We start from the raw sequence: 25,822 nt of genomic DNA on the forward strand, positions 1-25,822 counted from the left end.
GGTCATAACTGGTGATGAAACATGGGTGTACGGTTATGATATCGAAACCAAATATCGATTATAATACCATAGTACATCAAGAGATATTTTTGTTGTATTTTCCAAAACGGGCAAGATTAAAAAACTTTATTTTATCAGTCTAGACAAACCAAAGATATATTTTCAATGCTCAAACAGTTATCCCAAAATATGTAAAAGCCAGACAGGCCAGTTCAGCTTAGTGCTATTTTGTTTCAGCTTAGTTACAACTTAAGGGTGTGTGCACATGAAGCTGCACTACAATTTTCACAAGGTCGTACGGTTAATAAGGAGTATTACCTTGAAGTTATGCGACGTCTGCGTGAAGCAATCCGAAAAAAACGCTCAGATTTATGGAAAAACAATTCATGGCATTTGCCCCAAGATAACGCACCTGCTCACAAAACCAATTCCGTAATCATACCCCAACCTCCAAATTCACTAGATATGGCTCCGTGTGACTTTTTCCTGTCTCCAAAGTTGAAGAGACCCATGAAATGACGGCGGCGTTTTTTCTCGATCGAAGAAATAAAGGCCGAATCGCTGAGAATGCTCAAGGACATATTAAAAAGTGAATATCAAGAGTTCTTTGAAGATTGGAAAAAACGCTGGCATAAATGTATTATATCTGGGGGGACTACTTTTGAACTTCAAAAGAATTCCAACAAAACTGAAATTTTGTAACAATACTGTTAAAAATCTCTATAAAATCTTTTTATCGCGTTTTTGCTTTATACTTTTTTGTATAAAAACAAGGTTTTTCTAAAAAAAAAACACATACAATTTTACACCAAAAAGATTACTCCGATAGTCATTACCCTGTTTAAAGGTTGTTAAATGCTTTCCAGATTTTCTTAACCCATCCTAACAAATAAAATTAAGTTGTAAGCAACCCTTATAACTTAGAATCTAATTGACGTACGCCCCCTTAGAGAGTATTAGGGATTGATAACTGAAGCTCAACTTTTTCGGATTTTTGTTTTGATTGAAGTAAGTCGATTTTTTGAGTCTAATTTTCCTTGACTATAAAGAAGAAGAAAAACAAAAATAGAAGGAACAAATATTTTGCATACCACAAGTGGCGACCACTTATAATACTTATTAGCCCACATACTCGTACATACATGCAAATGTGTATGGCACATACATATCTTCATCTATAAAGTTTTGGTTTATTTAAGATGAAATAAACGAGTGTTTTTTATAATAATAAGCTTCTCTCTTCCATTCTTAAAGTTGGTAGGTAAGGTATGTATGTACATAACTATACATGAACATGAGTGCAGTTTTTTGAATGAGTTTGAGTATCTTTTTTGTGTTGCCGGAATTGACAAAGAGAACCAAACGAGTGTCTGCCTGCGTCTGGCTCTGGCTATGGCTGTTGCTCGTCAAGTTTAGTACTTGAGAGAGTCAAAAATGTGGCAACAAAAGCAAAATAAAAATTAAAATAAAAAGAGGAAAGAGAGAAACCAGCCAAAGTTTAAGTTAATTAAATTTAAATTGGATTAAAGTCAAAAGAGTTTCCTTCATTAGCACTTTCCGACGTTGTCTAGCTATTTGTATTCTCTTAATGTTTACAAGAGAGAACAATACAAAAGAAATCAATTGTCTTGTGTCTTGTCACTAAACTAAATCATAATTAACTTAAATTTAAGCTTTCAGTTTTAGGGCGTATTTTTCTTCGTTAAATTGAAAACAAAATAAAATAAAATAACCTGTGTGTATTTATTTCGATAGTGCACTGCACCGCGCCTCGCCTATCCGCACCTTCTTCCTTACTTACAAACTTTTCTGACAGATATACACTAACACAGAGGCACGTTGACTGACTATTAACTAGCGAATTTGTGTGACGCTGACGACTGACGTACACTGGGTCCTACTATCCAACTCTGCGAGCAGTGAGCATCGAGAATAATGAACGAGCTGTAAATAAAGAGAAACCGCACGATAAGTTGAACGTCGAAGAAAACACATTATTCGCGGCTCATTGAAGTACGGAACGCGCGCGGCGACGTTAGATTGCGTTCATATTTTTATTTTATTTTAATCATAATTTTTATTCTCCATTTTACTGTTTTTTTGTTTGGAATTCTTTTTGAAAATTTCGTTAGATTTTCAAAAAAAAAAAAGAATATTAGTAATAATAAACATTTTATTTCTCGATCGTTTCGTTGTTCGTACTGAACGAAATTTTGTTTTGACCGTTTCTCTCTCTGAATCGTCGTTGTTTATTGGTTCGTTGTTCGTTGTTGGTCGTTCGTCGTTGGATCTGTTATGATGATCAAGAACGGATAAAATATCGAATATTTTGTATATCTCTTAATTTTGTTTGTTTTGTTCTACGCAAGTTGGATACGTTATTGAAAACTCGAATTTTGATGCGAAATTGTTTGGATCTGTTTCTGTGCCCGCACTCTTCGATACAAAAAAAAAAAAAACACATTGTAGTGGAGGAAATGTGAGAAACAGGTTTTGGTTCTAAATTTTGTTGCTAATATAAGTATTTTAAATATAAAAATAAAATATAGCAAATCTATACAAAAAAGTGCTTGATCAGTTCGATTTGCAGTGGTTTTATTTCTCCTTAAACGTACAAAAATATAAATAATTTCAGTGTTTATTTTGTTGTTGGAATATGAATGTGCTATGAGGTCCAATATGTGATGTGTAATTATCAGTCAACTTTATTGTAAAAATAACAACAAAAATCTACAGCCGATAAAGTTAGTTGTGGTATTTTTCCACGAAAAAAGATACATTTTTCACAGCAGCAACAATAATAGCAGTGCAATGGAGTTAAAGATAATGCAAAGAGAATCTAGACAAATATAAAATTATATGTGTGTATAAAATTATCATTGAAAAAGCGAATGTGTGCTCGGGCGGATATAATAAGAAAAAATATTTATTATAGCTATACCTACATAATATAACTGAGTTTTATTAAAAGGGTGTGTTTATATTGAAATCAGAAGAAATATTGATGCAATTTGGTGATTAAATCTATTTCAACAAAGCAAAGAAACCAAGAAAATGTATGTATTTGAAATTTTGTCAAAAAATCTTTAAATATTTAACTTGACCTAAATGAATAAGTACCTATTCGCCAATTAAATTAAAGATACAATACGAAGTTAGATGTTTTTTTTTTAAACAAATGATAAATGAAAAATATTAATAATAGTTTTGGATCCTATGTATATTTAAAACAAGAGAAAAACACAAAACAAGTATGTTTAGATTTGAAAAATTATTACCATTTTAAAATTTGTAAAGTTGTAATTTGTGTCTGTTTATGTTCACCGAATTCATTTGCTTGAGAGTTCTTTCAAACGAACTGGTTTTTTTGTTTTATGATGATGAGGTATATAGGTATTGTATAAGTTTCGTTTCTCAAGGTTATATCGCTTGCCTGGTCTTCTGAAGTCTCATTTTTGTCGCTTGTTCCTGTTTTTGTAGCCCATTCAAGCTTGTTTATAAACAAATTCAAAAATCTTTATTTTAACACGGAATTTAACTGATTTATTCATCATAATAATCAACATAACATTGTATGCGATCGTGTAAAATGCTGTTATTTTTTTAGCAAAGGATTTTAAAACGAGTTTGAATTTAATATAATATTTTTATATCACACTATAACGTGCTCGAAGGACGTGGGAGTCAAATTCAATCAAAAGACTGAGTATAATTTTTTAATTGTAAATGTTTTTGATAAAATTAAGTAGCTAAGCAATTAAATTCGTGGAGTTTTGCAAAATAAAGTTTCTAAATTGTAATACATTGAAATTGAAGTTGAATTCAATTTAAACATGTACATATGTAGTTATTTTTTTTAAGCTTAAATAATGTTCAAGGATTAACTACAGACCTACAGAAAATTTGCTTTAAAAATTAAAAATCTAAAACACAATCGTATATTTTCACGAGTTTTCAAAGGATAGGGCACTTCAGCAAAGAGAAAACAACATAATTGAAAAACAAAGGCCGTTAATGGTACAAAATATTATTAGACTAATAATGGGTTTGAAAGTTATGGTGAGATATTTTTTACACCACGACACAAGTCATGTGTAATAACCAATTCTGGCATTTAAGAAACGTTTGACTCACCAATTCTTGACTTATTGTCTATGTCGGTTGTAAAAACACAATAATTTTGCTTGGAATGTTTAGTATTGATTTATTTTTCGTTGGTGGCTAGATACGTTTTTTTTTATTTTTACAGTCGTTAAAATTCTTTTTTTTTATGGTACATAGGTATATGCATGTATTTATGTAAACCATATTTTTTATGGATTCATCTTTAGACTTTTCTAAAAGAAAAACTCACACACATGCCTTAAATTATATTTAATACCGCTATTGCACTAATATTGTTGACCAGTAATAATGGGGGCGTACCTATTTAATGAACAATTCATGTCATCAATTAATGTTTAATATTATTTTTTCACTTCGAACACCTAATGATTACATGACTATATTCGTGGAACACTTTTTAACAGAGTTGTAAGTACTTTACAAAGTAAATCTATAGTAATAAAAGAAAAAGCTCATTTCACAGAGCTGAAGAAGTAGGCAATTTAAAAAAACAACAGACGGTGCACTTATGTACATATATAAAGAACATTTCCTTTTACTTGGCATTTAATTTATTTTATAGTTTTAATCTTCCAAAAATATTAATATGTATGCATAGGAATATATAAGAAGTACATATATATGTATGTACTTTGTATAGTAAGAGTTTATATAAAATGGTACATGGAACATGAATCAGAAAAGAAAAGTTATTAAAGTTTAAATTAGGTGCCGGCAAAGACCGTTGAGCACTAGGGACTAGTGATTAGTGATTTACAATTCTCAACTATTCCTACGTGCAAGTAATGTTGTCAGGGATGGAAGGACCTACCTACTATAAAGCCGAATCTGAACGGCTAACTTGAGGAAACACTTTTCACAACAAGAATTACTCTTGGAAGATTTGTCAATTAACTCCAAGATTTTGAAGATTTTTTTTATTGAACTTTTATATATACAATTGGATAGTCTTAAGATTAAATAGATACATTGTCTTAGAATATAATAGATTGTTTTTCCTCGGGGTGTTCCCGGTTGTCATTTGCTGGATTTGTTGATTACTTAGAGAATGTTTAGCCACGTCGGTGGGCTGACACGGGGTCAGCGTAGAATGCAACGAGAATTTTGTTGTAGTCTTGGATTATATTATCATCCATAATGTCCATGACGCTGAGGTACCTGGGCTCTGGCAGTCGCTGTTGGGTTATCGTCCTTCTTATTAGTTGGTTCGGGTGGCTTGATGAGTTACCTGCTAGTTTTTTAGCCAAGATTAGTAGGTAGTTGTCCAATGTATTTTTTCTCGCTTCAAAGCCCAGTGCAGATTCTTAGGATCTTTCTTTCAAAGGCTTTTAGCTGCTTCATGGCCGTTTTGGAGATGGTTTACCGAACGGGAAAGCTGTGTCCAATTACTGGTCTCAGCAGTTGTACATCAGGATCTTGGTCTCTTGACTGTGTCCATTGTTCTTCTACATCAATGGATGTACACGATGAAAGGCCTAGCTGGCCATGCGGGTTTAACTTTAACAGCTCGTGGCGATAAAAACCCAGGTACTGGACAGTATTCTTGGCTAAAAGTGACAATCCATCTGGGAGTTTCAACTTTAAGTTTCTGCATATTGTCGCTTTTTAAGAACCTTTACGGACGACAGTTGACCCATCTGCTTCTGCCCATTTATGGTAGAAATCAAAGAGACGGTGGATGTGAGCTTCTACTTTCTTCACGGCTATAGGTGGTGAAATTGAGGAGCAGTAGGTCAAAGAATCAATGGCGTATAGAAGGTTCTCGCAGTTGACGGGGGTATTAATTAACTTGATAAAGGCAGGGATTAAAGCCAAGACCTCTGACATGACAGTCCTACCCACTAACCATCACGCCACGGATACTAAAAATTTAAATATGTATAACTAAACCAAGCAAGAACCACCTGTTATCTCTGAAGAATTCAGAAAAAATCAAATTCAAAATAAATGTGGCGCAAACAAGTTTGACAGGAGTGGTCAGAACAAGCTCTTTCTTAAGGTTATTTAAAATACATATGCATCTTTTTTTCTCTTCCGATAACTTCGGATTTTTTAAATCTTCTGATGACTGAATTTTTGAATCATGAATCATCTTAGTATATATATTTCGTGTCTGTACACTATTTAACTTTTTTTTTGTGAAAGTTGTTGCTAAAATGTTTCTTCTCGATTTCAATAAATGAATAAGCCAATGGTTCGCAACATGTTTATCTTATTTAGAATGTGAGTAATTTCTTTGTTTGTTTTGGTTTTGGCGTATAATTATAATTTTAGGTAACAAAACATAAATAAAATAAAGAACAGTTAATCGCAGTACCACAAAAGTTATATCATAAATAAAAAAGAAAAATCCCAAATAAAGTTTACGTTTAATACAAATATTTATCCAAAAAACTTGAGCATATAAGGTCTGATATAAATTGAAGCCAGCAAAACTAATAATCATAACGTATCCTTTTACTGTGGTAAATGATTCAGTTATTGATGATCACACATAATAACCTATTTTTATAACCAATCATTAAACAAAACAGTCCCAAACTACTTGAACGCACAGAGAAAAACAAAACCAGGAAATATGTTACGTTAAGTATATTACGCGGGCGTGCCGATGAAAATTGTTCAAATTCATAAAATATCTTTTGATCTTGCAACAAGCTTTCAAAAAATGTATGTTTATGTATATGAATTTTCCATACTTTTCTAGTTCTCCATTCTTAAAGCTACGTTCAGTGTTACATATTGCAACATTTCAATATTTAACTTTCCACTCATACCTATGTACTATGTTCATACATAAATACATACATACATATTCATATTTATGGACTAATGATTATATTTAAATGCATAACACAATCCTATTTTTAGACCTAAAATCGTCTGCGAGACTGTGCGAAAAGATTTAAATAATGTGCCGCTGCTACAATAATAAAATACTTGCCGCAGTATTAAAATCAAGGCAAGTTTTTCTTTTTATATATAACGATGAACTTCATAAGGATTCGATATTATTTTAATAAATAATTTATCGATGTGGAAGAGGAAGCGATTTAATTAAATGCGTATTGTATTATTTAGATATGCGTGTCAAAAAGATATGCTATACTGTAGCAAACAAATCCGCGTGGAGAATAAATCATCTAATTCGATTTAAAATCGATGATTTCGTGGCTTCACGTTGGTCAAACTGTCATTTGAAGTATTATAATATTAGTTGAGTTTTGCCATTTAAAATGTTGGATCGATTGACAATCGAACAGCGTTTTAAAAATACTAAATTTGCTTTACAATAGTGTGACTTAAAACATAGCCACTTTTCGTTGAGGTAACATTCGCAAAAGCTTGTCGATGAAGTTTTATTTGCGGTTTCCATAGATATAAAAGTTGGACCTCAAATTCAGGCAACATAAGGAACATGAAAGTAAGGCACGTTTTTAGTATATGATTGACCAGCTGCCAAAAAATTGCCTTCCAATCAAAGCAACTTTGATGGAAAGTCAGTTAAGACAAATCTCCCTAACTATCAAGTCCAATCAACTTATATCAAAAATGAGTAAAAAAAAGATTGCGATGTTCAATGTTTAGTTAGTGCCTTATTTACTGCAGTAATAAAATAAGAATTGATCCAATTTTGTGAACAAAATAAAAACCAATAATTTTGTTTTAGTATACTTATTATATTTTACTCACATTAATTTTAAACATGTCTTTGTTTTCTTCTGTTCTTTAAATAAATAAATCCTGTACAACAACTGCATTGTATTTCAAAGTTCTTTATTACTAGACAACAAATCTGAAGATTCACAGACAAATAATGAACACTTGCATCCTGTTAATAGTATGATGTGCCTCTGATCGTAGTTTGACACTTGCTATAAGCTTACTACTTTCTGAAAATTCTGAAGTGTAAAATATTATTAAATATTATTTTAAAGCCAATCTTCCAATCTCAATGTTTTGCTTTCTTATAAATACAAGACAAATAAAACAAACAATAGTTTACACTATAAGCGTTCAGTACTTTTCCTCTGCCTCAAGCTTGAAGAATCATATTAATATATTTTGTTTGTTGTATTTTTGAAGAACGTTCAACATAATGCAACAACAAATACAATTACAAACAAATGTAATAATATATAAATAATTCAGGGCAATAATCCATGAATCACTCAATCGTACGCACATCACGGTAAGTGTTGATACACATCAATATCTCTATATATTATATCTGCTGGCTTGATGGTGCTTGCGCTGATTAGTATAGCTTCATCAAATTAAAAAAAAAAGAAAATCATAACACAATGACCTGGCGTCATATTGTAAAACGATGCATGAATCACAACAACAAAAATAAGCTATTAAATAAAACAAGCCTCCTCAATAAACGAGTCGATAATAATTTTGTATATATAAAGAAAAAAAAAACAAACAAAATTGTCTGGAAAGTTATTGTTTGTTTGATTTGAGAAGATAACAGATACGTTGCGACACAAGTATATTTGTACTTGTTTTCATTTCAAATATCTCAGATTTTTGCTAAAAAATAACAAACGCTTTATTTTTATAAACTTGTGTGATCTCCTGCATTAGTTTCTTTTTAAAGACTTTTTCCTAACTTGTTTTAATGTAAAAATGTGTGTTAATGAAAGTTAATTGCAAACAAACTATATGAAAAGATATATAATTTTTGCATACACATTTTAGAGGATAGCTCCTGGGCCATATGCATAAAACTGAAATACTTGCTACTAGTAGAATGTAAGAGTAAATACTGGTATTAGAAATAAAAGGAAAGGTCTACAATATTTACTTAATTTAGTATGCATATAAAAAGTATATACTGATAACTTAATACTATGGGGCGTATTATCACTCGCGAGTCGAAAATTCGCCTAAAGTCGAATGTTTTGGCGAATTAACAGTTTGGTGGTATTACCAATGGCGAACTCCGTAGTTCTGCTTTGAAAACAAAACTGCCAACATTAAAAACTGAAAGTGAAATGTCATTCATTGTCATAAATATTTACTTACTATATTTAGATTGAATAATATTGTTTTTTTGTGAAAAAAAGTAAATAAAAATAAAGATGATTAACAATATTGAATTTTTTTTTCGAGGATGAAAATGAAGAAGTAAAAAATAAAGAAGAAAAAAATCATGATCTGCAGATTGAGGAGAAGTTTATGAGATGCTTCCAACCCACTGAAAGTACCAGATATTTTGTAATAAAATTTACAATTACTTGGATCAAATTTAACTAGATTTTTTTCATAGATTTGTTTTATACTTTCGGCTAAGCAAACACGCATTTAACTATGTTTTAAGTCAGATAAGTTCAGGATTTCAAACAACTTAAAGTTTTGCAATTCCACCAATTTTAAAACTTGCGTGCGCACTACGATTTCTCGGATGTGGAAGTTATCAAAATAGTGACTTTGAGCTAGGTTTCTCCCAACCTACAGTTTCAGTAGTTTTTAGCGAAGTTCCTTATTTGCTTGAAGCAAGAATCTGCCCAGTTTGGATCAATGCAGATATGTCCACTAATGAAAAGCACTCATTATTGCCGCTCTTTACCCTCTCGTATAGGAGGTCCCAATGCGATTAGATCAAGGGCAAACGAATCCCAAAATTGAGCTTGTTATTTTTGGATGATCCAAACATCCCGACATCCTTGGCAATGTCGAGGTTTGCCTCAATTAGCTTTGAAAACTGGGTATTGTTGGTTCTTTTAATGCTATACCAATAAATTAATTGTAATTTTAATAATAATTTATTTAATAATTATTTAATTTGTTCTTACCTTTGTCGATTTTTACTCGTTTTTTTTATGTCACAACAAAAAATCTAGACAACTACTCCGAATTCAAAAACTGTGATTTTTCCAAAGTCACCAAGCCACCGATTATGACAGATAAAGGCGAGCATTCGCCAATTGTAATAGAACGACATTTCAATTCGCCTAATTTTTGATGTTTAAGGCGAACGTTAACTTGCCGAATCGCAAACAGTAATGCGAAAAAGTCACATTCGCTTATTTTTTTAGGCGACTCGCTAGGCGACTCGCGAGTGGATAATACGGCCCTATTAGTAAATATTGGATTCATCAAAGTAAATACTATCAATTTATTCAAAATCGCCAGTATAGACCATATAAATATGTTTGCGTGCTTTGGAATCGTTTTAATATGTATTAACCATCTTTTTTTAAGGCAAGTTGTTCATCCTCTTTTTTTCATTTTAATGCTTTTATATAGTCAATACGGATGAATATTAGTTGTTATAATTTTTTAATAAAATTTCCTACCGATAAAATACTTTTTCGTTGCTTATAAACATTTTCTGAGCTAATGGTGAAAATGATAGGTCGCGTTTCAGTAAAAAAGCTGGTCATTTTAAAAGAATTTGGAGTTTAAAACTAACACAAAATTAATTCTAAATTGAAATTCATCACAAATCAAATAAAGATTTTTGTGGTTCCCGCCTTACGAAAAGGGTTTCCAATAGGGACTTGACAACTCTGAATTTAATATGTGAACGTGAATTCTTTCACAAATAATCGAAGTGCTATTGTCAATATATTTTGTGAACTTAACATTTTTGCGATGGTAAAGTACACGACGAGCAACGAAATTCGACCGGAATTCGGAGGCGATGATCGTAATTCCAAATTTTGGGCCTAACTTTGGGTTCGCAAATAAAAAGAATATGCGATTTTAGGCAAGTTCAGGAGACATTAGGGACTTGAAAGTAAGACAAGTTTGTAGCATCTGGTTGGGCAGCGGCCAAAAAATTGTCTTTCAATTAAGGCAACTTTGTTGGAAAGTTGACTGGAAAGTTAGTCAAGAAAAATCTACCTAATTATCAAGTCAAGTCTAGTCATGTCAAAATGACTGGTCATCATGTTTTTTCATTCAAATGAAAGCTGAACTTTATTAATGTATGATTTATTTTTCTGCACAACTTCATTTAATGCTTTCTCTAAAATGGTTCCTTGTCAATTTTGTAAAGAAATAACTAATATTTCTTTACAATACAATATATATTGTGGTGGAGTCTTAGCTTGCCTGAGGAGTGTTTTGTAGACAGTAATTTTGTTCGTACTTTTTGTAATATGAAATTAAAGTAGAAGTTTGCGAAGTAAAGTTCTGAATTTGAAATTCATGACACTTAAAAAATTAACTAGATGTTGTGGTAGAAATGTACGTTCAAAGAATGAAGTTGACTGCAAATGAAGTCCCTTGTGTTGCCTGAACCTGCCCATTGGCTTTGTCATAACTCTACATCTGTCATGTTATACAAAACAAAAAAGCTGTGTGACCGTATGTGCAGAGCTTTTAAATTTGACTGCAGTCTTTCAACTTTTGAATGCGAATGTCTTATTTTTATTGCGGGTTTTTCGAATATACACGTGCCAATTTGGAGAATATTATAAATATTTACGAGTATTGGTTTTGGTTAGTACGGAGGATAGTAGAATAGTAGGATTGTTCTATTAAAATTATAAATAAAGCTGGTTACAGAAATTGCTCTTAACTATTTAATCGCATTTGTAGGTCGCAGTATGCGCTCAAGGCGCTTTATTCATATCATTGAATCAGATTTCAATTGCATGCAATTCTGAAGTACACTTTTTCATCTTTATTGTTGTTGTTACTTCCTATTACAATTAAAATCTATTCGTTCTGTGTTTAGATTTAACAAAACAAAGAATGAATCATTTAATAATTACACGCGCTTTGTTCGCTATTTCTTTTTTTTAATTTGTTAAGCTAGTGTTGAGTTGATGTCATCTTCTGTCTTCTAGCTAAAACACAAAGGCGCCTAGCCTGCTGAAAAATCAGACATTTTCTACGATGTGTACATCATTCTATTTAGTTTATATTTATCTAATTTTGTTTTGTTTGAATACTTCAGTTAAACGAACTTATAAGCCAAAATAAATTTGAAAACAAAACAAAAAATACAAAAACTTCTCGTGATATAGTTGTCTTGTAAATCTGTCAAATAGTATCTTTGTGCCGTATGTTTATTTTAGAGACCTCATGATATTGTTACGTATGTAGATATTATTATAGAATAATTCTCAATTTGGGTAAGGAACTAGTTAAGAATTAACTATTATAAACTTCAAGGACGGAAAATAACCAGAAAGAAACGACAACGCGACGACACGATGAAGACGAAGATGAAGACGCAACGTACTACTTATTGTAATCTTGAGCTTGTATAAATAATTGTCAGTCTACAATCGTTCAAGCATTCGAGGGAAGTTGGCAATTATTTGCGTAAATAATCAGATATGCATGCAACTGAAATGGGAGAGTAGGTAAAGCTGATTTCCCTTTTGATTACAATTTCGGTAATTTTCCAACAACTTATGCCTATATATGTACCCAACTAACTATTAAATTATTAACAATAATTTAACTTTGGATGTTTATACAATGTAAACTGTAACACGGTAATTTATTATGTCTTGGTAATAATCTTGAATTTACTGTGAATAGAGCCTTAACTGTACATTTCCAATGTTCCTACATCAACTTTTTAGTTTTTAACAAAAATGGTTAAATACTCCACAATACTTAGTTTTGACATTTCAAAGTTATTTGCATATAAAGATATAAGTTTACAGAAACGTTAAATCATGATTTTAAAGTGATTTCAATTTCAAAGACAGTAAATTGAGTAACGAAATGGCACAAATGTTGGGTACCAGAGATTTAAGACCCATCTCGTTATAACCCAATAGTCAATGGTCGACTGCGAATTAATCATTTAAAAGAAAATAAATTGTCTGTACTTAGTGGCTTCATTTCTCAGTTCTATTCAGCTTTCAATAAATGTTACTAAAAGTGTTTCCTTAAAAAGGGTGTTTTTAGAGGCATTGAACTTTAAGTTGGCAACACTGTTTCAACTGGCGGCCATTTTGTCAACTGTCAAGTTATTTATTTTTAGTTTGGTATTTTTGGATTGATAACAATCCTGAAGTGTATGCTGGGATACCGTTCGGTGTGACTTATGGGTTAGTGAAAGAATTGATCCTTATTTCTTTAAAGACAATAAGAACTTCACAGTCAATGGTGACCGCTATAGATGTGGGATTTTTAGTGAACAGCCATGATGTGCATAAGCTTTGGTGGCCGACGCGGCGCGGCGAAAATATCAAACAGCTCGTGTCACTTTGATTTATTGAAGGAAACGCTTGACTCTTTTCTCTTATATGTGGCGATATGGAAAGTCACTAATTACCTCCATTAAGACTGAATCAGTTGACAACTTGGAGGACAACATTTATAACGCCAGAAGTTTTCCTTTCATGCCAATTTAAACTAATCATTTTTGTTTTATTCAATTTCAAAGTGATAAAACTCTTATACCTACTCATAATAAAAAGGAGTGTATGCCACAGGTGGGATGCAGTTGAGATATACATACATATATGTACATATTGTGAACATTGCAATCCGCAGTATAGCCATTTCCAAGCTGAATTGACATATTTTAAGAGAATATTAAGCTAAATCGAGAGAAAACGTTTGAGATCGAATTCTAAAAGAGAAAAATAAAACTGAATTCTTAACATTTTTCATTTTTTAACTCATATAGTGTGAAATTTAGCATCGCAGTAATGTCGTTTAGGCATCAAACGTATTTAAATAATAACAGTTGTCCAACTCCAAAACAGGTTTACTTGGATTTATACAATTTTCAAAACTTGATCGCAAAATTCTTTCTGTTGTATTTACACATGTCTATTGGCTTAATCACAGAGTCGATTATTGCTTTGTCTTGGTTTTAGTCCCACTAGAAGCAGGTGCACCAACATAATTAAAGTTTTACTTATTGTCAAGATACTGAAACAAATTTATCTAAAGACAAGAAAGAAGTTGCAAGCCAAGTGTGCAGTTTGTATAGCCCCTTTTTGCTGCAAAAGATCAATTGATCAAAAAATTCGTTAAATAAGATTCATTCGTAAGTTAGCATAGGTACAGTGAATCACAAAATTGATCACGCTTTTCTATGAGAAATGCAAATATTTTGTTTCAAGTCTAAAAAGTAAATGAAAAACTTCAAATATTAGAAATCTTAATATTTCAAAATATCAAATATAAACAAAAAGAAATGTTCAACTCTTAATCGATTTTAAGTGTTTTCTTTTTCAAAAGCGTTGGATAGTTAATATTTTGTGTTTCCCCCTCTAGCATCAATTACCGCTTGTATTTGATTGGGCATACTATCAACCAAATTCTTACATATTTCTGGGCTTAAATTTTCCCACGCTGTTTTTATTTTTGGACATAGATTTGTTAAATTTGCAGTTTCTCCTGCAATAGACCTTTTTAACACACCCAACAAGTGTTCGATGGGGTTAAGATCTGGGGATTGCGGTGTCCATAACAATATTGTGTAGCCGTGGTCTGTCTTGCTGGAAAGCTAATGTCCGAAGCTTCAACACCGAATTTTACCAGCGATTCAATCAAATAACAATTCAAAATCTCAATATATGATGATGGCGTCATACGGCCTTCAATATTGTGTATACTTCCCACTCCTCTCGCCATCATACATCCCCAGATCATAACGGATCCCCCACCGAACTTTAGAGTAGGTTTGATGTGACGAGGTTGAAACTTTTCTCCTGTTGTTTTCCACACCCATTCTCTTCCATTGCTCTCATCCGACCAAACCACTCTTGCCCAGTCATCCGTTGTCCAAGAAGAATATTTTCTTGCGAATTCCAGCTTCAATTTTTGGTGTCGTTTAGTTTGAAGTGTTTTTTTTTATACTTTTGCTCTTCCTCTTAAACCAGCGGATCATAGAGTCCTGCGAACTGATTCCGCTGAAATGCGAATGTTTTGGTCTTGGTTTAAAGCTCGCTTGATTTGAACAGCATTTTTAAATTTGTTCATTCTTAAATCTCGAACAATCTTCCATTCTTCGACCGAAGACAAGATTCGCTTTCGCCCAGCTTTGTTTTTGCAGGGTAAATTTTAGAGGTTTTGCCGAATTTTACTAATTGAGCCTAGTGATATAGTGATGGTACTCTTTTTCTCAAAAATACTTTAACCTACTTTTTTTGGGTTATTTTTATTGGTTTATTGTTCGATCCCATTATAAGAAATCTGAATTAACAAAACATCAAATTTTCACTTCATTAATTAACAAAACTAAGCACTGAATATTAATGAGGTCTTACTTCACTTTTTTTTTATAAAATTAATATTAATAAATAAGAAATGGAGTCTTTACGATCTTACTCAGCAAAACGAACAAGATGCAACTGCGAATGCAGTCATATAGTAAAACTTACTTTTGAGTAGAGGAAAATAAAACCCGTTATAAACTGTTTGAAGAGAAAATTATGTAAGGAATATAATATAATACCTTAAAATAAAAAACAATTAAAATGAGAGCAATTAAAGAGAATTTGTATTTTGTTCATGATAAGCGTAACCAGTTTTATGATTCTCTGTACATGTTTTTTCTAATTTAATCTCAAAAATGCCTCAAAATTGTATACAAAACACGAAACCGTTTTGTGAATTTATTTTAAAATCATTTGATACATAAATTAAAATAGAAATAAACAACCACAAGTATAAATTCCAAAACCTAATGGCAAGTAATTGCTGTCACGAAAAGTGCTTTCCAAATTAGCCGGATTCGGCATATAAACTTTATGTTCCCTTAATTTCTGAAACTACTCGGATGCATGGTTGAGATTTGTAAGTCACTAGGGCCTGGTTCTCTACGAGCTGTTGCGTCACTTAATTTTTCCATATTTAATTTATGGGTATCAACACAAAAAAAAAAACGAAATAATTAAGTATCGAAACATTTCCTTATTGAAAAACCTTACTAATTATTTTTAATTCTTAATTGTTTACGCAACCGTATTTGCTCTTTTATTATTTAACAACGGTTATATTTTTTACCAATATCTGTTATTGATTGTGTATATTTAAGTTTAAGCAACAATCAGCTATAGCTATAGTATTTATATCTTATTAATTTCAAAGTGCAATATATGCTTTTGAAAAAGAATTAGGTAATGTGTTATGAATGTTATACTCGTAAACTTGGATACGCATTGATAGTTTTTGTATTTAAAGTGGTATTTTAGTATATCAAAAAAAGCACATATATATTTATTTTATTTGGGTACCTCTGGAAATATGAAAATAGAGCACAACTTTAAATGTTCATTACGCACTTTGCGTGTTACTTCCGTGCATAAATTAACCAACGCTTAAATAAAATCTTGATAAATACCATTTAAGGTAGCAAATTTTAGCTTAGTTCTTACACAAAATTCTGTAAAGTTATGTAACGAAATAAAATGCAACTTGACTCCTTAAGAACGTATTTTGGTTTTGATTATGAAGATTATATGCAAAAATAACATCAGAAAAAGTTAAAATTGACACCAAGTTATTTATAAGTGCCAGTTTATGTTGCATACATGTATGTAAGTTTTGAGCAACTTGTAAATTATTCTTTTTTCACAAGTATGCAAGCCTATATTGGCAGGTCTTCTAAATTTGTTTAATTCGACGCACTTTATTGGAAATTATACGTCTATAATCAATCACATTCTTTCATTCAAATAATTACAGTTCTTTTTGCTTAAAGTTAAGAAGTTTGTTTCTTATGGCTCGATATGCTACCATATTTGATTACTCGTATCTGTGTCGTCTTGAGGAAGTTTGGAAGCGTGTTTTTCTTATGTTGTATTGTGTTATGCATGATAAATAGCTATACTCATATTTGTTATGTATGTTGTCAATTAAAATTTGAAGTAAGCAAACATATCATGTTATCTAGGGAACACAATAAACGATTAGAATACGCACGCATGCAGCAAGTTATATACCTTAAATTAAAAAGATGCTTTGCTTTTTTACATATGTATATGTAGGTAGATATATTTTTTAGCTACTATGAAAAAAATTACATACCTGTAAAAGCTTTAAACCATACCCTGTCTACATAAAAGACGATTAAGTGAAGGGGTCGCAATAATCCAATTTGCCACTTGTGGTATCCAATTAGTCGACCTTATACCTTGGTTACACACAAACATAAACAAGATCATTTATTAGTGCTACAATATGATACATATATTGTTGTAAACATATAGAAATTGCATTCGTAAAGTACACAACCTGCACCCTCTTTCTGCATTCATGGGCTTTTCAGCTGTCGATTATAGTATAGGTATGAAGTTTATATATCGTAGGCTTTTGTTGTGACAAGTCTCGGCTAGATGTAGATGTCACAATTACAACACACAACATTCTATATATGTAATGTACGAGTATGGATGTATGTTCAAATGTACATCCTTCTATACAAAAGTTTAAAAAAACACAAAGCTTATTTTCCAGCACAAAATATCATGACTCGATTGAATTTAGAGTAACGTTCAACGATGCACGAATAACTTAATTCTAAATTTACATATTTTTCTATTTGAATCGTCTTACAGTGGGGTAGAAAAGATGGGAAAGTGAAAATAATTAAATTTCTTACTAAGAAATGCATGTAGTCTTAATGTTGACATAAGAACTATGTTCAATTATATCTATAAAGTGGAGTTCGTTTGACCATCGAAATAGTTTAGACCAAAGTTATCGATGGGTTGGAAACTTTATCATTTCAATTATAATAGTTTATAATATTCTAGTACCCGCGGGGGCCTGATGGTTAGTGCGTAGAACTGTCATGGCAGAAGTCTTGAGTCCAATCCCTTCCTGTGCCATTTAATGTTTTTCCACGGGTATTGCCTCTTGCAAATAATTGAGAAAATTTGTCAAATTTTTGTTCGGATTCATCTTTAAAATGTAGGTTGCCTCCATCCTTGACAACATTACTCGCACACAGGAACGGTTTTAATTGTAAGTCACTAGACCCTGGTTCTAAATGGCACTAACTAATTTATTTATATTTCTTATATATAATAATTAAATGACAACTTCATTAGTAAGTTTTGTTCTTATAACAAAACATTTGTCGAAAAATGTTCAAAAACCATCAAAATAGGTTCCCCAATTCCATGTAAAAGATCACTTAAACATGATTTTAGCATCTTAAACATAGTTTTAGCTCCTTAAACATGATTTTAGCTCCTTACAAAATATGATTGTTCGCGCAATTATTTTTGATACTTTGAGACAAAAAAACCATAAGATTCTGTACAGCGGAAGACCGATCAATTTAAAGTTTTTAAAGTTGTCAGTGCTCAAAAAAATCGTTTTATGATAAAACACCCCTTGCCAGTTTCAAATTCATCATTATATGTATGTGTAGATGCCAAATCTCAAAAACATTTTTTAAAAGATTCCACGCAATAAAATTAGTCTATGTGTCAATGATTTTAACTAAATAAGACATCTAAAATCATGTTTAAGGCGCTATTTGTGTATATCGAAACCTAATTAAAATATAAATTACATTGAATTATGAAAATTACAAACATAAGTCCATCTTAATATGACCAAGTGAAAAATGTGAAACCTTATATTAATGTTAACTTTAAAAGGTGATTATTATTATGATAAAAGTAGAGTTTTGTCAATTCTAAACGAGAAAAAGCCAAATTTTTAAATGTGGATTTTTTTTATGACTGTGATAGGAATATTGAAAAGCATATACATACCTACTTACACCAATATTATTCGATGATTTTATATTTTATAAAATTTCGTTCATGTTTATTTGAGCTCAGACTTATTTAAAATTATTAGATTTTGAGCTAAAACACAAACCCTTTTTAAACTGATGTTACTTCTACAACGCTTTAATTCAAAATAAAAGAAAAGTAGGATACTAAAACATATAGCTCTTAAGAAGGGATTTCCCCGTTTAAAATTCAAATTCTTATGTTACTATGTTTTCTGAATTGAACAATAAAAAAGAATTTTATTTTAATCAGTGATGCCACATTATTTTTTTTTGTTTAAATTCAATACAAATAATGTCACTGTGTTTTTTTCTTTGTGCTACTGAAACTGTGAAAATTGAACTGGTGTTGCAATTTGTTGTATGTCTTAACGTTATTGAGATTGCGAACAACTAGCAATCCTTAGTGCTTTTGTACTCAATTTAGTCACAGTCTTATATTAGGCATTATATATTTTATCTCCACCATATTCATCTTTTTTTTTTCTTTCTTTAAACTAAGTGCATATAAATATCGCTTCAACCCCTAGAAGTTGAGTCCATTGCAATTTTGAATTAACATACAATAAAATAATCTTCATCCCCATACCCACAACTCTTATACATGCGTATTTGTATATTCGACGCGACGACTAGTAGTAGTTCTATGTTGCCGTACGAATTAAATAAGAGTTTTTTTTTGGTTAGATTATTAAAGATTACCATCAAAGTGTACCATAGTATAATTAAAATATTTTATATTTGCAAATTTTATTTCAGTGCGAACAGGAGTATGTTCCACAATATTTACACCAAACTGTGAACATGGATTACTTTTTGCTTATAAATAATATCCATACCTACGATTAAGGAAGGTGGCAGATTTTAGAAAGTGGCGAAAATTGCCTATAAGTGAAATGTTTGAGGTCATCTTCCACCTGCATGCGCCATCTGAGTCGCGGTCTTCCTCTATTGGTCCGTCCCTCGGGATTGCATTTGAATACATTGAGAGCTGGAGCGTTGATATCCATTAGCTCTACATGACCCAGCCATCTAAGCCGTTGGTCTTTTATTCTTTTGAGCAGATCAGTGTCGCTGTAGCTAAAAATATAATGATCCACTGATTTACCCACATTTCATATGCCTACCTATATATTTCTGTACAACTTGCTTTATATATTTTCAAAATCGAATCCATAATCTTTCTCTCATGCTAATGATTTTTATTGGTTTTATTTTAGATCACGACTGCATATGCCTTGTTTAAACAACCAAATGCAAAAAACTAAACAGTGGCAGTATTTTGATTAAATTAAACACCTACCACATTCCTTTTCCATTAATTTAGGAAACAAATTAAAACAAAACAATGTTTTTTTCTCACTCAATTTTAGATTCGTTTAGTTTATCTCTCGTTAAAAGAGAATAAAATGTCTCTTAAAAATGTGTCGTTCGCTAGTTTACTGAAATTTTTAAAGAGTAAAATGCAAAACATATTAAGAGAAAAAAAGCAGCAATTGACAACATAAGAGCGAGAGAGAGAGGGAGAACAAAAATCAGCCAGCAAAAGCTGATGCTGAATAAGAAGACACACTGCGAGTATATGCAAAGTGTAACGTGTAAAATAGTGTCACTGGAAATGTTTTACTTCATTACCCACAATCAAATTTAAATTAAGCCTAAGCTTTCAAATTAGAATTCAAGGTAAATAGTAGACAATTCGTCGTTACAATAACTCAAACAATAACAGAATAAAATATTATTACTAGATGTATACATTCATTCTAAAATGTTTATAGAATAAAATATAAAACCAAATAAAATTAGTTTCCTTCAATTTCTATTGAAACATTTGTTTAACAAAATTTAGACTAGTAAATGAAATGTATGTAGGTATGTAGGTATTTATTTCCTAAATGATATTGTATTCCTTCAATTTCGATTGGAACATTTGTTAAACAAAAATTAGACATATTTTTAGTTTCTAGGTTTGTGACATAAGTTATTTGAGTAAATTTGAACCAATTGCGTGACCTTTTGTAATTAAAAACAAGGTAATTGTTCTTGGGTCGGATGCATGTCCACACTAAACTATGTCTAATTTATACTATACCAACAAATATCTAAATGGATGTACCTATCTATATTGTCATAGGAAAATACAAACATATGGATATGGCATAGACTTTCGACCTTTTTCATAAATGAATTTTATATTTCACAAAACAAGTTCTTAATTAATAAATAAAATATCGCCATATTTTTGTGAATCATCTTTCGTTGTCCATACACACAAGGTAAATTAGATGTATGCAATAATAAAAACACATCAACTTATGAATAAATTGCTTTAATTAAATATTAAGACATTTGAATTTATAATGTCAATACGATTACAGCATTTATGGTTAGATAAGGTTCCATGTCAAAACTTTCAACAAAAAAAAGAATACATTATGTTGATTGAAAACAAATAAAAAAACGCTTATCTAATTGAATTCAAGTAATGTTTCTTGTAAAACTAAGCTAAGTTAGTAATTGGACTTCTATAATATTCATTCAGTTAAAGGACTTGCACATGAGAGCAAACAACGAATAGACGAACAAACGTGATTCTACACATTTCAAAAAGCCAATTTCAAATAAAACACATTTATATTATAAGAAACCAATTTACACTAACGTTAAGATCATCGCTAAGGTACATTTTGTAAAAACAGTTTGGTAGTAACGAATTGCAGTGTGATTGCTACGAACTGTCAAACTCTATTTGCGATCCACATACCATCCACACTGCAACTAATAAATTATTCACGTTCAACTTAACCTCAAAATTATACTACTCTTGTTTTGTTTGTTTAAAAGGGTAATTATAAATTGACAATTCGTCGTTGTCTGTGAATAGAAATAAAGCCCATGTGAAAGAAAAGTCAAAATATGCGAACATCCACAGTGTTCGTAGTTCGTAGCTCATGTGCAAGATGCTTTAATGTAAAAAAGGTTCAAGTGCTATTGAATATTTCTTCCATTAAACGCGACTTCTATCGAAATCCTTGATTTTAGCAAATCCCTGATGAACAAGCGCATCTAATGTAGGTAAGGTTAAAGTGGATTCCCAACGGGAATCGAGTCGAATAAAGCTCATTTCAACTCGATTCAGGTATATAAAGAATTGAGGCAAGCTTCAAGCTCACTTCAACATCACATGTTAATGTAGTAGTCTACGAACAAACCCCCTCCTTAAAGCAATTGTAAAATTAACTTTTTTCTATGGAATATCAATTTGTAGATGTTTTCTTACCATTTCTTCTTGAAAATTGTCCATTTTATTAGTTTAGTTAGTTTTTTTGCTAAGTTAATTTTATCTTTTTATTTTTACAAAACTTTCTTTTATTTGTGTGTTTTTTGTATTATTATTCTGACTTATATTCCTAACTAGCTAATTGTTATCTATTATTTTTGAATATTATTTAAAATAATTTTACTTGATTTTCTCCTTAATGAAGCAGTTTTCCTTTTTTGTTTTACAAAAGCAAAATAATAAATATTCGTTTTTGTGTCGATTTGATTGCCGAAATATGATAAAAAGAATATATAAATTACAATTACGTCTGTATTTTAATGTATTCAAATTGTACATATTAATTGCTAACATAACAAACACACAATTTAATCAAAATAATTGGTTTAAAGTAAATATTATTTGGTTTTCATAGACACATCATCTTACATAATAATTATTGCGATTTGCGAGTTGAAATAAAACGATTTACTTTATATTTTATAATCTAAATCACAATTTACTAATTAATGTTGAAGGGTTTAATTTGTATTTTATGTTGCCTCTTTGGATGTTACAAGTTGAATGCTATTTTAGGTTATTACATATCAATAACAAGGATAATTTATAATATACATGCATACATATCTAGATATAAGGAGAATCTAAGTTTGAGACATACTGGATTTCTTATCTCTATACTTTGGCGACTCAAGCGCCAGTAGTTAAATTGGGAAGTTCAAATTGTGGATAGTTCACACTTGGTTTGGTCACTACATAATACATTAAGAAAACTGATTCTGAAAGTTAAGAATATAACCCCTAAATAGAAGTGCTTACTTTAAAATATTTTAATGTTCTGTTTTAAGTCCTTTCTAAAGTAAGATTTACAATGTGGAGTACTAACATTTGCAAGTTTAGTTTTTCTTTTTTTACATTTGTCATGTTAGGAAGGCATCCATTTTTTAAATTATATTTAAACGGAAACGAAAAAGAAAACATCATCGAATGTTGTCACGACTTTTTTTATAATACTATTTGAACGTATAACATAATCGAGTAAAAAGTAATTTCTAAAAATTATAATGTGTATACAAATATCACACCAATAAATTAATTATACACACACCAATATAAAAAAAAGCAAATAACTTGGCAAATGTTCGGCTAACATAGATTTGCTTTCGTCACTAGTGGTTTCGGTAGTAATATTCATATTTTATTTTATTTAAAAATAAATACGGATTCAAAACAAAAAAAAATCAAAGAAAAATATTAGCAGCTTTCTGATGCACGCATGCGATATGCTCTCATTTCAAATGCCATTGCAAAAATAAACAAGTAAATAAAAGAATCCTCTCTCTCAAAAATGCGCGCTACTCGAGGTGCCCCTAAACTATTTTTAGTAATAAAAAGAAAATAATGTTTCACACACAAAAAAAAATCAACATTTTTAAGTAAGTTTTAATTTTAAATTCTAAATTGAGAACTAAGTGTCATTGTGTAGAATACCTTCATACATGCGAAAAAAAAAACAAACAATTGATTTCGCACCACCCCCTGCTATTAATGATTTCTTTCTGTTTGTTTTTAATTGTGGGGAAGTTTTCTTTGTTTCGTTTTGTCTTTACATAACAACACAGAAATCTACTTGTTTTGAATTTGTAATCACTTATTGTCACAATCGCGGATCTAAGTTTTTAGCTCAAGAAGGTTTCACAATTTTTGGGGCCTGAAATAATAATTACATACTCGTTAAAAAAAACGAACAGGTTCTTTTAAATGCCTATATATTTTTTTTTAAATATCATCGCATGTTCTTCAATTCGATCGATTTCGAAAACTTCGAACTGTCAGAACTGAAGGAGCATCCATTTTTATTTTGTTTCTGAAGTAAAAGATGGATGCAATATTATTGGCAATTTTAAGTGGAAAAAGGGAGGAGAATTCAAGAGACAAAATAAGATAAATCAAATATATTGGATTTACCTGACATAATGAAAAATAATAGTGTGTGAAAATTATGTAGAATTATTCTGATAAATAAAGGTTTCATGGTGATTTTAGATTAAACAAAGACGTTTTTTATATGTTCTATAATTATTAATGAAACTTCGCCTTTTTACCATAAGTACAAACAAAATTAATACAGACAATTATCTTTCTTTGAGCATAACCCTTTAGTTATAATAGTTTTCCCATAACAATAGGCGACGTAAAGAAACTGTACACGTGTGGCAAGTTTTGCATTCGTAAAAAAAAAATTGAACTCGAGTTTTTATCAAACATGAAATTACTAAGTCGAAAAAGTGGGTCCCCGATTTCGTCCGTCTGTATATCTGTCTGTCTTAACCCCTATAGCCCAAACCATTGAGTAGGTGGACTTCATATTTAGAAATTAAGGTTTTAAACCGATTCGCGATATGCGTTTTTTCATTTTTTTAAGACTAAAAATATCAGTAGTCCACATGCAAATTTGTTGATCGATAACCAAAAATTTGAGTTTTCTCAAAAAAGAAACCAAAAGTTTTTTTTAACTGTCACTTGTTTTTTTGTTTGATTCTTTCAATACAAAAAAAATATTTTAGGTTTTCTCAAGAACTAATCAACGGATTTCAATAATACTTAATAAAAAAAAGTCGTTGTTTTAACATTTTTTCGAAATTCGAGAGCTCGAAAACGAGTCATTATTTGTTTACGAAATTAAAATATAAAACGTAAGCTCTAAATAACTGCATACTAAAAATGCCTTTAAACTCAAATGAAAACTATATCTTCTATAAAATATAGTTCTCCTGTCACAGTGTTAGTTGCCATACTCCTCCGAAACGGCTTAACCAATTTCAATGAAATGTTGCATACATTCGGTAGGTCTGAGAATAGTTTTTTATCTATGTTTTATATTCCTAAGTTCTATTGTTTTGCATCAACATTGTACTGTAGAAATGGCAGCGATTGTTTCTCGAAATGACCCACTAATGAATGAAGAACAAAGAACCATTTTTGACCACATCATGCTCGCAGTTTCGGCAGGAGAAAGTGGATTATTTTTGGCAGGTGGAACTGGCAAAACATTCCTTATTTCAGTTATTCTTGCTAAAATACAATCCAATATCAGCTGAAAGTAAATATGCGGGTTCAAATCCATCCGCTGAAACATTCTCAAAACAACTGATAGATATAAGTGACGGAAAAGTTACTTAGATGAAACTGGATGCATAAAATTACCGGTCGATTTCTGCACGATTATTAATTCACAAGATGCTCTCATTGACCAGATATTTCCCGATGTACACAGACAGTATATAAATCATGAGTGGCTGGCAGAAAGAGCAATTTCAGCAGCAAGAAATGTGGATGTCAACGAATTAAATCTCAAGATACAACATTAGTAACCAGGAGACTTGGTGTCATACAAATCTTTTGATACAATTTGAGTTTTTGAACTCATTGGATTTACCAGGCATGCCACCCCATAATTTACAACTGAAGGTTGGATCTCCGGTGATTTTGTTTCGTAGTTTGAAACTACCACCGGTTTGCAACGGTAATTAATGAAAAATGTTATCAAGGCCATAATTCTAAATCGCAAATGCCGATGTGAAAATATATTATTATCCCTATTAAACCCACACATGTGCCAATTCAATTTCCAATTAGATTGGCATTTGCTATGACTATCAATAAGTCTCAAGGCCAAACGATATCTGTCTGCGGCCTAAATTTAACCACTGTGTTTTTCACATGGA

The 25,822-nt window shown here is 31.0% G+C and overlaps 1 protein-coding gene across 3 annotated transcripts in view; it reads left to right on the top strand.

The window, feature by feature from the left end:
• LOC129952865 (serine/threonine-protein kinase MARK2) overlaps positions 1-25,822 on the top strand; it is a 141,281-nt gene that overhangs the window by 45,925 nt on the left and 69,534 nt on the right. The window contains exon 1 of one of the 3 annotated variants that reach the window (XM_056065770.1): positions 2,013-3,056. The exons of the other annotated variants lie outside the window; for them this stretch is intronic. The gene's annotated coding sequence lies outside the window, so the exon portion shown is untranslated. Of the gene's footprint in view, positions 1-2,012; positions 3,057-25,822 lie in introns of those variants that run through there. 3 annotated transcript variants of the gene reach the window in all.

This window comes from Eupeodes corollae, chromosome 3, assembly GCF_945859685.1.
Source record: "Eupeodes corollae chromosome 3, idEupCoro1.1, whole genome shotgun sequence".
Lineage (NCBI taxonomy): Eukaryota > Metazoa > Arthropoda > Insecta > Diptera > Syrphidae > Eupeodes > Eupeodes corollae.